This window comes from Planococcus citri, chromosome 1, assembly GCF_950023065.1.
Source record: "Planococcus citri chromosome 1, ihPlaCitr1.1, whole genome shotgun sequence".
In the NCBI taxonomy this organism is placed as follows: domain Eukaryota; kingdom Metazoa; phylum Arthropoda; class Insecta; order Hemiptera; family Pseudococcidae; genus Planococcus; species Planococcus citri.
Genome location: NC_088677.1, coordinates 10,550,627 through 10,564,448, shown reverse-complemented (window position 1 = coordinate 10,564,448; position 13,822 = coordinate 10,550,627). Strand labels below are relative to the sequence as shown.

General features: G+C 34.5%; 1 protein-coding gene and 1 long non-coding RNA gene across 5 annotated transcripts in view; one reads left to right on the top strand and one right to left on the bottom strand.

Moving 5' to 3' along the window:
• The window catches only part of LOC135847388 (inactive dipeptidyl peptidase 10-like), a 601,135-nt gene that overhangs the window by 153,738 nt on the left and 433,575 nt on the right, over positions 1 to 13,822 (bottom strand). The gene's annotated exons all lie outside the window — the stretch shown is intronic.
• On the top strand, positions 11,913 to 12,736 carry LOC135841989 (uncharacterized). The gene is made up of 2 exons (XR_010558042.1): positions 11,913 to 12,306; positions 12,427 to 12,736. It is a non-coding gene; the product is annotated as an uncharacterized LOC135841989 (long non-coding RNA).

Genomic DNA, 13,822 nt, shown 5'->3' with positions numbered 1-13,822 from the left:
CTAGGCTCATAAAAGTGACATAAATCCGTCATTTCATGACTCTAAATTAATATGCTCTAAAAAGTGCACAAGGTATGTAACAGAAAAATGTTACAATTATGTCATGCCATTAAAATTGTGCTTCAATTGCAACAAATCAAACCATATTCTGGTAACATGAATGTGATTTTCAAAAGTCACATTTCAATACCATTTTTAGTGGATCAAAATGTGACTTGAAAATGGCATGGCATGAATTGTGTCATTTTATTGTAACCAATATGAGCAATCATCTTAGTACTCATAATGACACCTATAAATGTGTCATTACATATTTTCATGAAATGCTGTATTATGGCCCATAATAATAGCACATGAAAAACTACCTGAAATGGTTCAGAAATGTGACATTATTATGTCATGCAGCAAATCATGTGGTTCAACGTCACATTAATGTCACAGTCCATGTTCCCATATAAGGGACTCTGATCTATCCCATAATTGCACTCCACATAAGATAACATAAAGTTACCTTACAGCAGTGTATAAAATTGCACTAAAAAAGTAACATGTATGTCACATCAGCAAATTACAAAACAATGCCAATTGTAATGGCTTTGAAAAAATATCATTTCAAAGTGAAATGAAAGTTCTTGTAGTATGACAAACCACAGTTGTGCAGGAAGTTGTGTGCCTTAATGCACATAAAGGACACATTTTTAATTGTTATTGATGTCACCCCTTTATGTCCCATAATTTTCATTCTTCTATTGTATCATAAAAATGCCAGAAGCAAGTGCATAAAATTGCACTCATAAAAGAAACATTAGTGTCTCATCAGCAAGCCATAAAATGACACATAAGAAATTTTTCAGTTTTACAGCACACTAAGACCACATTTTCAGCTTTCATGAATGTTTCTCTTGTATGTCCCATTATTTTCCCTGTTTTATTGTATCATAAAAGTGCCAGAATCAAGTGCACAAAATTGCACTTGCAAAAAAAAACATAAATGTCCAATCGACATGCCATACAATGACTCTATGGAAATTGTGCATTTTTTATGACATATCAAGGTCAAATTTTTAGTTTTTACCAGCATTTCTCTTTCATCTCTCATAAATTTCATTCTTTTATTGTATCATAAAAGTGCTAGAAGCAAGTGCATGACATTGCACTTGCAGAAGAAACGTTAATGTCTCATAATCAAACCATAAAATGACACATGAGAAATTTTTCAGTTTTATAGCACATCAAGACTACCTTGTCAGTTTTCATAAATTTTTTTTTTTATGCTCCATAATTTTCATTCTTTTGTTGCATCATAAAAGTACCAGCAGCAAGTGCATAAAATTGCACTCGCAAAATAAACATTCATGTTCCATTAATAAGTCATAAAATGACTCTTGAGAAATTGTGCAGTTTTTAAACTTAACACATTGAGATCAAATTTTCAGTTTTAATTAATGTTCCTCTTTTATTCCTTTTTTATTGTATTAATTAAGTACCATAAGCAAGTGCTTACAATGGCACTTCCAAAAGAAACATTCATGTCCTATCAGTACACCATAAAAATAACCTGCAGGGAATTGTTCTCCTTTGCAGCAAATATAAACCAAATCTTTTCATTAACATTACATTTTCATGTCCCATAATTTCAATTTTTATATTGTACCATAAAAGTGCTTGAAAAAAGCTCATTAAAATGTACCCAACAAAGTGATAAGTAGGTATATCATTTCAGCAAGTAGTCATAAAATGACATTTATGCCATGATGAAAGTAATATCAACAGTATGATGAAATCACCATAAATCCCTTAAAATTATGTGAAAAGGAAAATTGTGGCATTAATGGCATATATATGTAACAAGTTATGAGGCAGTATCAATTATATTCCACTTTTGTCCTTATATGAAATATTCACAGGGTGGCTAGCTGCACTAATCTATGCTCTGTAATCCAGAGGTCCCAGGTTCGAATCCTCCGTCCGGCAGAAAATTTATTAAAAATTGAAGCATGTTCCAGAAAAGAATTTCATTGATAAATACAGGGGTCGGCGTAAGTTAGTATTCCGATTTGCACAAACAAAAATTTTTTAAAACAAAAAGTGATTTTTTTTCTGTAGTGACATAGTGGGGAACGAAACTATTACTACCAAGGTGTTGGTGGGACTTCTACGAACACAACGCACTACTTACATGACCCTCTATCTACTAATTACACACAACAGGGTGTTAAAGAAAACTCATCAGTTTTCGAATGCGAATACTAACTTACGCCGACCCCTGTATGTTAAAAATTGTACTATAGCTATAAATGATGAAAAAACTTGAATTAATAATTAATAAAAATTGTTAATTAATAAATACCGCTAAAACCAATAAAGTGCCATAAATGTGACATTAATGTGACTGTAGTATGATGCCTTGATGAATACTTCGTGACATTAAATATGGTGCACTAGGTACTTTGAAGACCCACATATGTGACATTAGAACAGGCTAGAAATGTGCCATAGCTAATGGCACATAATAGAGCATATAAATTTCGTTTTTCATGCAACATTTTTATCACCTGGACAGAACACAATTTATGTGACATGAGATCAGGCCAGAAATGTGCCATAGCTGATGGCACATAATAGAGCATATAAATTTCGTTTATCATGCAACATTTATGTCACTTGGGAGGGATAAAATTTATGTAACATGAAATTGTACTTAAACAGTGCCATGGCACATGTCACATAATACAGCCTATAAATTTCGTTTTTCATGTGCCATTTATGACATTTTAACATGATGCAGAAATGTATCATAGATTTGCCAATGAAAAAGGCCTATGCTCATGTTACATTAATGTCATAAGAAAAACGAAATTTATATGCTCTATTATGTGACATGTGGCATGGCACATTTATGGCAAGTACTTGGCACCGTCGGATCTCACTAGGTAATACATCTATATGGGGAAAAAATCATGGAAGATACCCCTCCTTAAAATGTAAACTGGTTTTGGTGGAAAATAGACCCGTTAAATACCACTGAAAATCTTACCTTTTTTCAAGGAAAGGTGCTACAGTATAGGTTTCGGTAGGTAATTAAGGTACCTATATTAAGTAAGTATAAAATTTTAATTTTCCAGATCATATACCTAATACCTAATGAGGCTTAATAAGCGGGTAGCTCGTGATGTTATTGGGGTATTACTTGTTTAGCAAACGAGGTCAATATTTGAACTAGGAGATGCATGTCTAGTATAACACCAATCACGCGACTTGTAAATTATAAATACCCATCACAAGCCAGTTGTCTTTTAATTTAGACAAAATTATTCTTCTAGACAGTGTTGGTCAACGTTTGCTTCGGTTAAGGATGATTTTCTTTCGCGAAGTGAAAAAACTTACTAAACAAGCATGTGGCCTGGAGAATATGTTCGGATACCAGACCACTCTGGCTAATCAACTATACCTATTGCATATCATTTCTGGAAGAATGTATACCACTGATAAGCTCCACTGGCACATTAAGTTAGCCTATTTCGTGCCCAATTTCGGCATGGTTTGCCAAGTGTTCATTATCTGTGTTCTTTACTGCAATTATATAGCGTTAAAAGTGATCTCATTTTGACGACTCAGATCGCATTTTTTAATATGGCAATGTTTTCTTCAACTATTATTATTCCTTTGGCGAGTTGCACGTTCGGTGATAGTATTGATACGATGATTGATCTCGTTGATCGTTTGCTGGTTGAAAGAAGATTACTAGAAGGTGATGTACAAAAAGAAGGCATCATAAACATAAGAACTTCGATGATGGTTAATTTTTCTGTATTTTTTGCACTCGGCTCCATATATTTGTTTACTGGAACTTGTGACGTTATCATGTTTTATGAGCAGGAAAAAGTCAAAAATTACATTTATTACATGGTTCCTTTTCCCAATATCGAAGAGTATGGTTCGATGAAATTTTTGCTGTTTGTCAATCTGGGTATACCGACTATCTTGGATTTCATTACTTGCATGCAAAATTTGTCGGCAATCGCGATGATTTTAATATGGGTTGCGGTTTGTCACAACGAGGTGATTCATATTTGTCATGACTTACGAGTAACTAGTACACCGAGGAACATCAAACTCGTGACTAAATCATATCAGAGAGTCGCTAGGTAATTTTGAATCGAAAAGTAGAGAAGCAGTGGTAAGAGTTTTCAGCGACTTGGAAATTGATAACGAATAATTGCATTTGATTTCAGGATTATCAAGAATTTCAGAGAGTTTTTCAATATTCTAGGTACGGTGACTTTGGTTCAAGTTCTCCTTGTGGCTATAGCCAATGCTTATGTTATGCTTTTGGTGGGTATAATTTCGATTTAACGGGATGAAACTCGATTCGAATTTTTCTAAAAATGAGGAATATGTTGTTCCAGGAGGATGGTTCGTATGTGATTAAAGTTAAAGGAATTTTGGCAGTTTTCATTTCGTTCTTTTACATGTTTCAGTTGTGCTGGGTAGGAGAAACTATTCATAACTTGGTATGTGATGTGAGAGTTGGTACTCGGTTCTTGGTACTTACCTTATTTTTCATTTTATTTTTTATATCTAATACCGATTAGTGAATATTTCCAACACAAAATTTTCTTTGTTTTCAGACTAATTTAATTTCACACGAAATTTACTCAACTCGTTGGTATGATTGGTCAGCACAGCGTCAAAAAAATATGCTGATATTTTTAGGTGAAGCCCAAGCAACTTTTGATTTGTCTGCCTATAGAGCGTACCCATTCAGATTAAACACAGGTCTCCGGTTCGTCAATACGGTCTACTCTGCGGCAAATTTTCTGCGCACCATAACTAATAAATGATCATGAAATGTACTTGTGCAGGATATATTAATGTACAATAGAGAATGTTTGCCCAGTATTATGTAGTTAATGAATAAATTTAAACGCCAGTAAACTTGTTTTTTGATGTGATGTATAATTTATCAAATACTTTTTGGATAAGAATAATATTTTGAAACTACCCATGATTGCTTTTGAGACATGGCGAACAGACAATTATTCTGAAAGTGCAACAGTCCGGAGTGATTAAACGGCAAAGGGTATCTATCCCCAGGTCATCATCATCAACATCATAGTCGCAAGCGACTAGTGTGCCCCCAATAACGACTGCCACTCCTCTCTGTCTTGAGCTAGTGTGGCCGCAGTTGCAACTGAGCCAACTATTTTCCAGACTGTATCAGTCCACCTTGTTGGAGATCTTCCTCTCCCTCGTTTTCCAGGCACCTTGCCAAAGAAAATTCCTCTTTCGTTGTTTTCTGGTCCTCTTCTGGATATGTGTCCAAAATAGCTCAATACCTATCCTGGTTTCACATAATTATTTTACTTAGCCTGGTTGGTTCATGCAGGTGTTCCACAATTGATGCATTTGTTCAGTGCGCAGTGTATGGTATCTTCAACATCCTGCACCATACCCACATTTCAAAGGCATCAATTCTTCTTTGATCATCTTGCCTCAATGTCCAGGTCTCCGCTCCATGTAAGAAACTGGAAAAACTAGTGTCCTGATTAGCATTGAAGCTTCTTCTTCCTCCTATCTTGATGCCCCCTTCCCAGTTCTTCAAGGCTTTTCACATGATGTACTCGCCATAGATGTTGAACAGCAGAGGAGAGAGTATGCAGCCCTGCCCTTGAAACGGGTTCAACTCTTTTCCGCCTACTCTCACCATCATCTTGTTCTTGTCATACAGCAATTTCATCAGCTCAATTAGGTCCTCTGGAACTCCCATCTCGCATAGTATCTCATATAGCTTTGTCCAGTTGACACAGTCAAAGTCTTTGCATAGTCAACAAAGCATTAGTACGTCAGGGATTGAGTTAGAGCAATTTTAAACATTGAATGGTAATTATTAAGTCATAAGGTAATGATGAAATTTTACTTTTGTAGCTGAACTAACTCAGAGCAATATGTCTGGACCACTTTTGAGACAAACGATGTTTACTGTGCAATAAATTAATTTTCATTTTCACCCAGATTGTTCAATGTGTATGCAGAAGAAATAATGAGGGAAGCGCGAATCAAACAAATGGGATTCAAGATCAACGGCAAGAGAATAAACAAAATAAGCTATGCAGATGACAAAGTGATCCTTGCTGGGACAGAAGCAGAGATGCAGAAAATGATCGACCGAATTAACAGTGCAGGATTAAAATACGGAATGAAAATAAATGCAGGCAAGACCAAGGTGATGAGATTTACAAAAGGAGATGATAATGTGGTCAAAATCAACATCGGATCACAAGAAATTGAAAATGTAAACCAATTCAGATACCTTGGAGCGCTGATAAACAACGATGGCAGAGATAATAAAGAAATTAAATCACGGATTGGAATGGCAAAAACCGCTTTCAACAACCTTGCCAATGTGCTGGGAAATCAAACGATGAGTATAGATCTGAGGAAGAGAATTATGCGATGCTACATATGGACCGTTCTGAAATATTCCTGCGAAACATGGACCATGAGTGCAGAATGCGAGAACAAAGTATCCGCTTTCAAGATGTGGTGCTATCGAAGGCTACTATGAATCTCATGGAAGGACTTCATTACCAACAAGGAAGTATTAGCAAGAATAGGAGAGGAGTGGAAAGTTGTAGTTGAAGATATCAAAACTAGAAAGCTAAAGTATTTAGCTCATAAAATCCGAGAAAATGGTATTTTCATGCTAGCGGTACAGGGGAAAATCCAAGGAAGATCGACGAGAGGGAGGAAACGATCGGAGCTGTTAACAACAAACTCACCAGCCAACTCTCCCTGTAAGACCCTGAAAGAAACGATCAGATACGCTAGATACCGGCTAATATAGATGGACATATACGCTATCTCCTGTAAAGGAGCGCGACTAGGACGACGACGGACATACTCATATTATTTTGAGTATGTCCATGATGTCAAGAGGTAATTAACGAGTATGTCCAATGAATATTAATTAACTGTGCAATAAACCAGTGCCTATTTTAACGAGTAGTTTCACACATATTGTGTAGTTCCAAAAAATCAATGAGTAGTTGGGAAAAAAAATTGTGTAGTTCCAATTTAAAAAAAAAAATTATTAGGTAGGTAATGATGAACAACAACTATCGATTGAACACAAAAAAACTAATTAGGAACGAATGTAACGTCATTCTGAAAGGTGTAGTAGCTACTGTAACCTAAAAACTACACAATATTGCCTACTTATACCTACCTAATACAAAAAAACTTGATGTTGAACATTTTCATCAAACAAAATTGACATACTCATGGACATACTCGCTTTTTGCAAATAAGCTGGACATACTTCAACCAAAAAATGATTTTAATTTCAATTTTTTGATAATTTTCCCGTCTATAATTAAGAGTATTGCTGTGACACCACTGGGTTCATCTCAGTTTCAGCTTTCTAGTGATTCCAAAACCTCAAAATCGAAAAATCTGGACATACACGCTGTTGCCTTTAAGGTGATGCTATGCAAGTATGCCTTGATCCTGTTGTTGATTATTCAGAGCATCATGTACTTTACTGGCACGTGGAATCAGGGCTGTTGTGTGATAGTTAGCGCAATTTTTCATTTCACCTTTCTTGTGTAGCGGAATTTACACCGATTTGCACCAATCTTCTGGCCATTCTCTTTTGTGCCTTATGTTGTTGCATGTCTTCCAGATCATCTTCTCTGCTTTCTTACCCATAGACTGTAGTATCTCAGTCTTGATACCATCACATCCAGGTGCTTTATGTTTTCTCAGTACCTTGATGGCATCTCTTACTTTGTCAAGTAAGTATTCCAGCTCTTCTACATTGTCCACTTCAATTTCTAGCACTTCATAGTTGTTTGAGTTCTGTGGTTCACTCAGATATAGCTTACTGAGTTACTGCTGTACTATCTCCAGTTCTCTAGGATCTTGTTCGAGTTCCATGCAACTGCATCATACTTGGATGTAGTGATCGAATTGCTATAGTAAGACTAGACGCAGTTCCACCCCACCAAGCATTATACAGGTTTACGCTCCAACAAGTCAGTCAACGGATGAAGAAATTGAAGAATTGTACAAGGACTTGGAGGAGACATTAGGCAATGTACCTAGATGTGATGTGAAACTGGTAATGGGCGATTTCAATGCAAAAGTCAGAAAATCTGACTATTTTTTCGAGTAAATTGAACCAATGTGAATAATTTACTGGAATTTCACCACTTTCTGATGTCTAACTTGAAATTTTGAAAAAAAATGGAATAAGTTAGGTACTCCTCCTTAAAATATGAATTGATTTTGGTGAAAAATAGACGTGTACACCAAATACATAGGTACCTACATCGCGTTTTTTCAAGAAGTGGTTCAAAAAAGCCAATATAAGTATAAGGTTAATTGTAAAATTTTAATTTTTCCCATCATAATAATGTGCCTTATTAATAAGTGGGTAGCTGGTGATGTTATCAGGTTTTATAATATTGCATTTTATCACTTCTATTTAGCAAACTTGGTCAATATTTGAACTACGAAGTAGGTACTTACATGAGTACTTAACAATCACACGACTTTTCAATTACAAATACCCACCAAAAGCCAGTTTACTCTCTAATGATTAAAATGTCCTTCTTGAAAAAAATATTCCTCCGTTCAGTGTTGGTGAATATTTGCCTCAGTTAAGTATGATTTTCTTTCGCGAAGTGAAAAAACTTGTTAAACAAGCTTTTGGCCAAGAAAATATGTTCGGATACCAGACCACGCTGGCTAATCAACTCTATCTAATGCATATCATGTTAGGCAGAATATACTCCACCGATAAAGTCCACAGGCACATTCAGTTAGCCTATTTTGTACCGAATTTCGCCACATTTTGTCTAGTGTTCATTATGTGTGCTCTTTATTGCATTTATGGTGATAAAAGTGATCTCATTTTTATCTCTCAAGTCGCATTTCTTTGTATGTTAGGGATTTATTGAACTCTGATTATTCCTTTGGCGAGTTGCATGTTCGGTGACAGTATTGACATGATGGTTGGTCTCATTGATCGTATGCTGGTTGAAAGAAGATTATCAAGAAGTGATGTACAAAAAGAAGGCATCATAAACATCAGAACATCGATGTTGGTTAATATTTCTGCATATTTTGTACTTGTATACCTATATTTTGGTGCTGGAACTTACGACATTATAATGTTTTACGAGGAAGAAAAAGTCAAGAATTATATTTATTACTTGATTCCTTTTCCCAATATCCACAAATATGGTTCGATGAAATTGCTGCTGTTTATCAACCTAGGAGTACCTTCTTTCTTTGGTTTAATGAATTCCATGCAAATGTTGTTGGCAGTTGCGGTGCCTTTAATATGGGCTGCTGTTTGTCACAACGAGGTGATTCATATTTGTCATGACTTACGAGCGAGTAGTACACCGAGGAATATCAAACTCGTGACTAAATCATATCAGAGAGTCTCTAGGTAATTGAATCGAAAAGTGTTGGAGCACTGGAGCAGTGATAAAGAGTTGTCATGGAATTGGAAATTGATAGCGAATGATTCGATTTGATTTCAGGATTATCAAAAATTTCAGACAATTTTACAATATTCTGGGAACGGTGACTTTGGTTCAAGCTTTGGCTTTGGCTATTGCAAATGCTTATGTAGTGCTTTTAGTGAGTATAATTCTGATTTATTTGTAGCTTGATAAAACTCTATTCGCATTTTTTTTGTTTTAATAAGAAAAAATATTGAAATTATTGTTCCAGTGGGATGTCCCATATTTGATCAAAATGAAAGGGATTTTTGCTGTTTTAATTTCGTTCTTTTTAGTTTTTCGGTTTTGCGCAGTGGGAGAAACTATTGATAACTTGGTATGTGATATGAAGATTGTTACATGGTACCTTTAATCATTTATAATTCTTCATTCCTTTTTTCATATCTAATGCTGATGGGTGAATAATTTTTCGAATACAAATTTTTTGTCATATTTTCAGACCTATTTAACTTCGCAAGAAATTTACTCAACTGGTTGGTTTGATTTGTCAACACGTACAGCATCGAAAAAATATACTGATATTTTTTTGATTTGTCTGCTTATAAAGTGTACCAATTCAGAGTAAGTACAGTTCTCCGTTTCGCCAATATAGTCTACTCTGTGGCAAATTTCCTGCACACAATAACTTAAAAAGGACCGTGAAATGTAGGTACTTGTGCAATTGTGCATGGTAGGTAATAATGTAAAGAATGTTTGCCTAGTGCTATAGTAGAATGTAATTAATAAATTCAATAGACTACCAAAGTTTTGTTGATGTAATCGTATTATGCTTTTTTGAATGAGGTCGATTTTTTAAAAAATTGGGACTCATAATTATTTTGAGTAATTGCAAACAAATACTCTCCAAGTGTGGCAGTCTGGTGTAATAGAATGTCACAAACAAACATTTTTTTGAAAAATTGGCTTTAGCGAATCTTTGAAAAATGAAAAAAATTGGAATAAACTGCTACAAAGCTGATTTTAAAAATATTTTCATGAAACAAACATTTTTCAAGTAAAATGAACTAATGTGAATATTCTACCAATCAATCACTTCAAGATTGCATAAATTTGATAACCTGAAATTATTTTAATAACACTAGGCAGCGGACAATTCGTGTTCGGGTTCAATGTGGGCCTAATCGATACTTTTGACCCTAAAACAAAAAACAGAGTGGGGTTTTTCAATTTGAGTTGTTTTTGTGGTCAGGAGAGATAATCAATTTTGGTGAAAAGTAGACACGTTGAATTGTTGAATGCCACCAAATGTATCTCACCTTTTTTCAAGAAGTGGTGCTAAAAATTCGATAATATAAACTTTTTGAAAAATTTTAATTTTTCACATAAAAATGTGCCTCAATAAGTGGGTAGCTTGTGATGTTATCACAAGGTTTTTTAATTTATTGCATTTTATTTCATTTGTTTAGCAAACTTGGTCAATATTTGAATTACGAAGTGCTTGAGTAGGTAACACCAATCACGCGACTTGACAATTACAAATACCTACAAAAGCCAGTTACCTATCTCTTAATAGATTAAAATGTCCTCTTTTTTCAAAGAAAATTATTTCTCTGGACAGTGCTGGTGAATATTTGCTCCGGTCAAGTATGATTTTCTTTCGCGAAGTGAAAAAACTTATTAAACAAGGATTTGGGATGGAGAATATTTTCGGATACCAGACCACGCTGGCTAATCAACTCTACTTAATGCACATCATGTCTGGCAGAATGTATTCCACCGATAAAGTCCACTGGCACATTAAGTTAGCCTATTTAGTAACCAATTTCACCTTGTTTTGCGAAGTGATCATTAATTGTGGTATTTATAGCATTTATGGCTTCGAAGGTGATCTTATTTTGATGACTCAGGTCGCATTTCTAAATATTATGGGGATTTATGGGTCTCTGATCGTTCCTTTGGCGAGTTGTATGTTTGGTAATAGTATCGACGAGATGATAGATCTCGTTGATCGTTTGCTGGCTGAGAGAAGATCGTCAGGAGGTGATTGTGATGCGCAAAAAGAAGGTATCATAAACATAAGAACTTCGATGATGGTGAATTTATCTGTATTTCAGGCACTTGGATTCATGTATTCGAGTGCTGGAATTTTTGACGTTATATTGTTTTACGAGGAGGAAAAAGTAAAAAATTATGCTTATTACTTGTTTCCCTTTCCCTATATCCAAGAATATGGTTCAATTACATTTCTGCTGCTTGTCAATCTAGGAATACCTTTTTTAGTAGGTGTAGTGAATTATATGACAACGTTGGCGGCACTCGCGTTGCCTTTAACGTGGGCCGCTGTTTGTCATAATGAGGTGATTCATATTTGTCACGACTTACGAGTCAGTTGTACGCCCAGGAATGTCCCATGCATGACTAAATCATATCAGAGAGTTGCTAGGTAGGTAATTGAATCGAAAAGTAGAAAACAGTGTTCAGAGTTTTCAGTGGCTTGGAAATTGATAACATGAATAACTTGATTTTATTTCAGGATTATCAAAAATTTCAGAGAGTTTTACAATATTCTGGGTACGGTGACTCTGGTTCAAGTTCTGACTTTCGCTATTGCCAATGCTTATGTTGTGCTTTTGGTGGGTGTAATTTTGATTTAACGGGATGAAACTCGATTTAATTTTTTTTTAGAACGAGGAATAAGTACGTAACGTTGAAATGATTGTTCCAGGGGGATGCTCCATAAATGATTAAAGTTAAAGGAGTTTTGGCTGTTTTCGTGTCATTCTTTTACGTGTTTCAGATGTGCTCAGTAGGAGAAACTATTGATAACTTGGTATGTGACGTGAGAGTTGGTACTCGGTTCTTAGTACTTACCTTATTTTTCACTTTATTTTTTATGTCTAATACCGATTGGTGAATAATATTTCCAGCACAAATTTTTCTTTGTTTTCAGACTAATTTAATTTCACACGAAATTTACTCAACACGTTGGTATGATTGGTCAACACAGCATCGAAAAAATATCCTGATATTTTTAGGTCAAGCCCAGGCAACTTTTGATTTGTCTGCCTATAAAGCGTACCCATTCAGATTAAACACTGTTCTCCGGTTCGTCAATACGGTCTACTCTGCGGCAAATTTTCTGCGCACCATAACTAAAAAATGATCATGAAATGACGAAATGTACTTGTGCATGATAGTAATGTAGAGAATGTAAGCCTCCAGCATTATGTAGTTAGTAAATAAATTTAAACGCCTGCCAACCTTGTTTTTTGTTGTACTTATTGTAAGATTTCTGAAATACTTTTTTGGATGAGAATAATTTTGAAACTAGTCATAATCACTTAATCACTTTTGTGACATTGCGAAGAGGTATTCTCCAAGTTCCGCAGTCTGGAGCAATTAAACTCCAAAATTGGGCACGAGTATGACAAGAAATTTCTCTTGCTGGAAAAAAAACTATAGACACGTGCTGCAACAGTGTGCCTGTCTTTTTTTCATCATCCAAAATGCACTTGAAATAACCATGAAAGAATTTGTTTGTCGTCATAACTTTGAAAAAAATCATTAAAATTCAACACTAAAAAATCAATTTGAAATTATACCATTAAAACTTGAAATTTCTAAATTGGAATTCTAAATCACTAGGTGATCATTCATTCTAAAAATCGCTATAAAAGAATAAAATTATTGAAAACTTCACTACAAAAAAAAATCATTTCAAAATAATGTTGAAGAAAATCCAAACGAAAGCATCACTGAATAATTTATTCTAAATCATAATGAAAAAATTAATTTGTCATCTCTTGAATGAAAATTCAGCACTAAAAAATCAATTTGGAATAACCTTGAAAAGTCCAAAGCTTCAGGAATATCCATTCTAAATCACTAGGCGAACATTTATTCTAAAAATCGTCAAATGAATCAAGTTGGAAAGTTACCATGTTCATTTCAAAATAATCACAAAAAAAATCCAAACTAAATCGTCCCTGAATAATTCATTTTAAATCGCCGCAAAAAGTACCTACTCTCGAGATCATAATGAAAAAATTCATTGGTCATCTTTTGAAAGAAATTCGTCAAAATTCAAAACTAAAAAATCAATTTGAAATCACCACAAAAAGTTCTAAACTAAATTTTTAAAAATGAGATTCAAAATCACTAGGCGAAAATTTATTTTAAAAATAGCCAAAAAGTTTTAATAATTGTGAAAAAGTTCAAAACTAAATCATCACTCCATAATTTATTCTGGATCATTATGAAAAAATGCACTTGAAATAATGAAGAAATTCATTTGTCAACACTTGAAAAAAATTCATTAGTATTCAACACTAAAAAAATTTAAATAC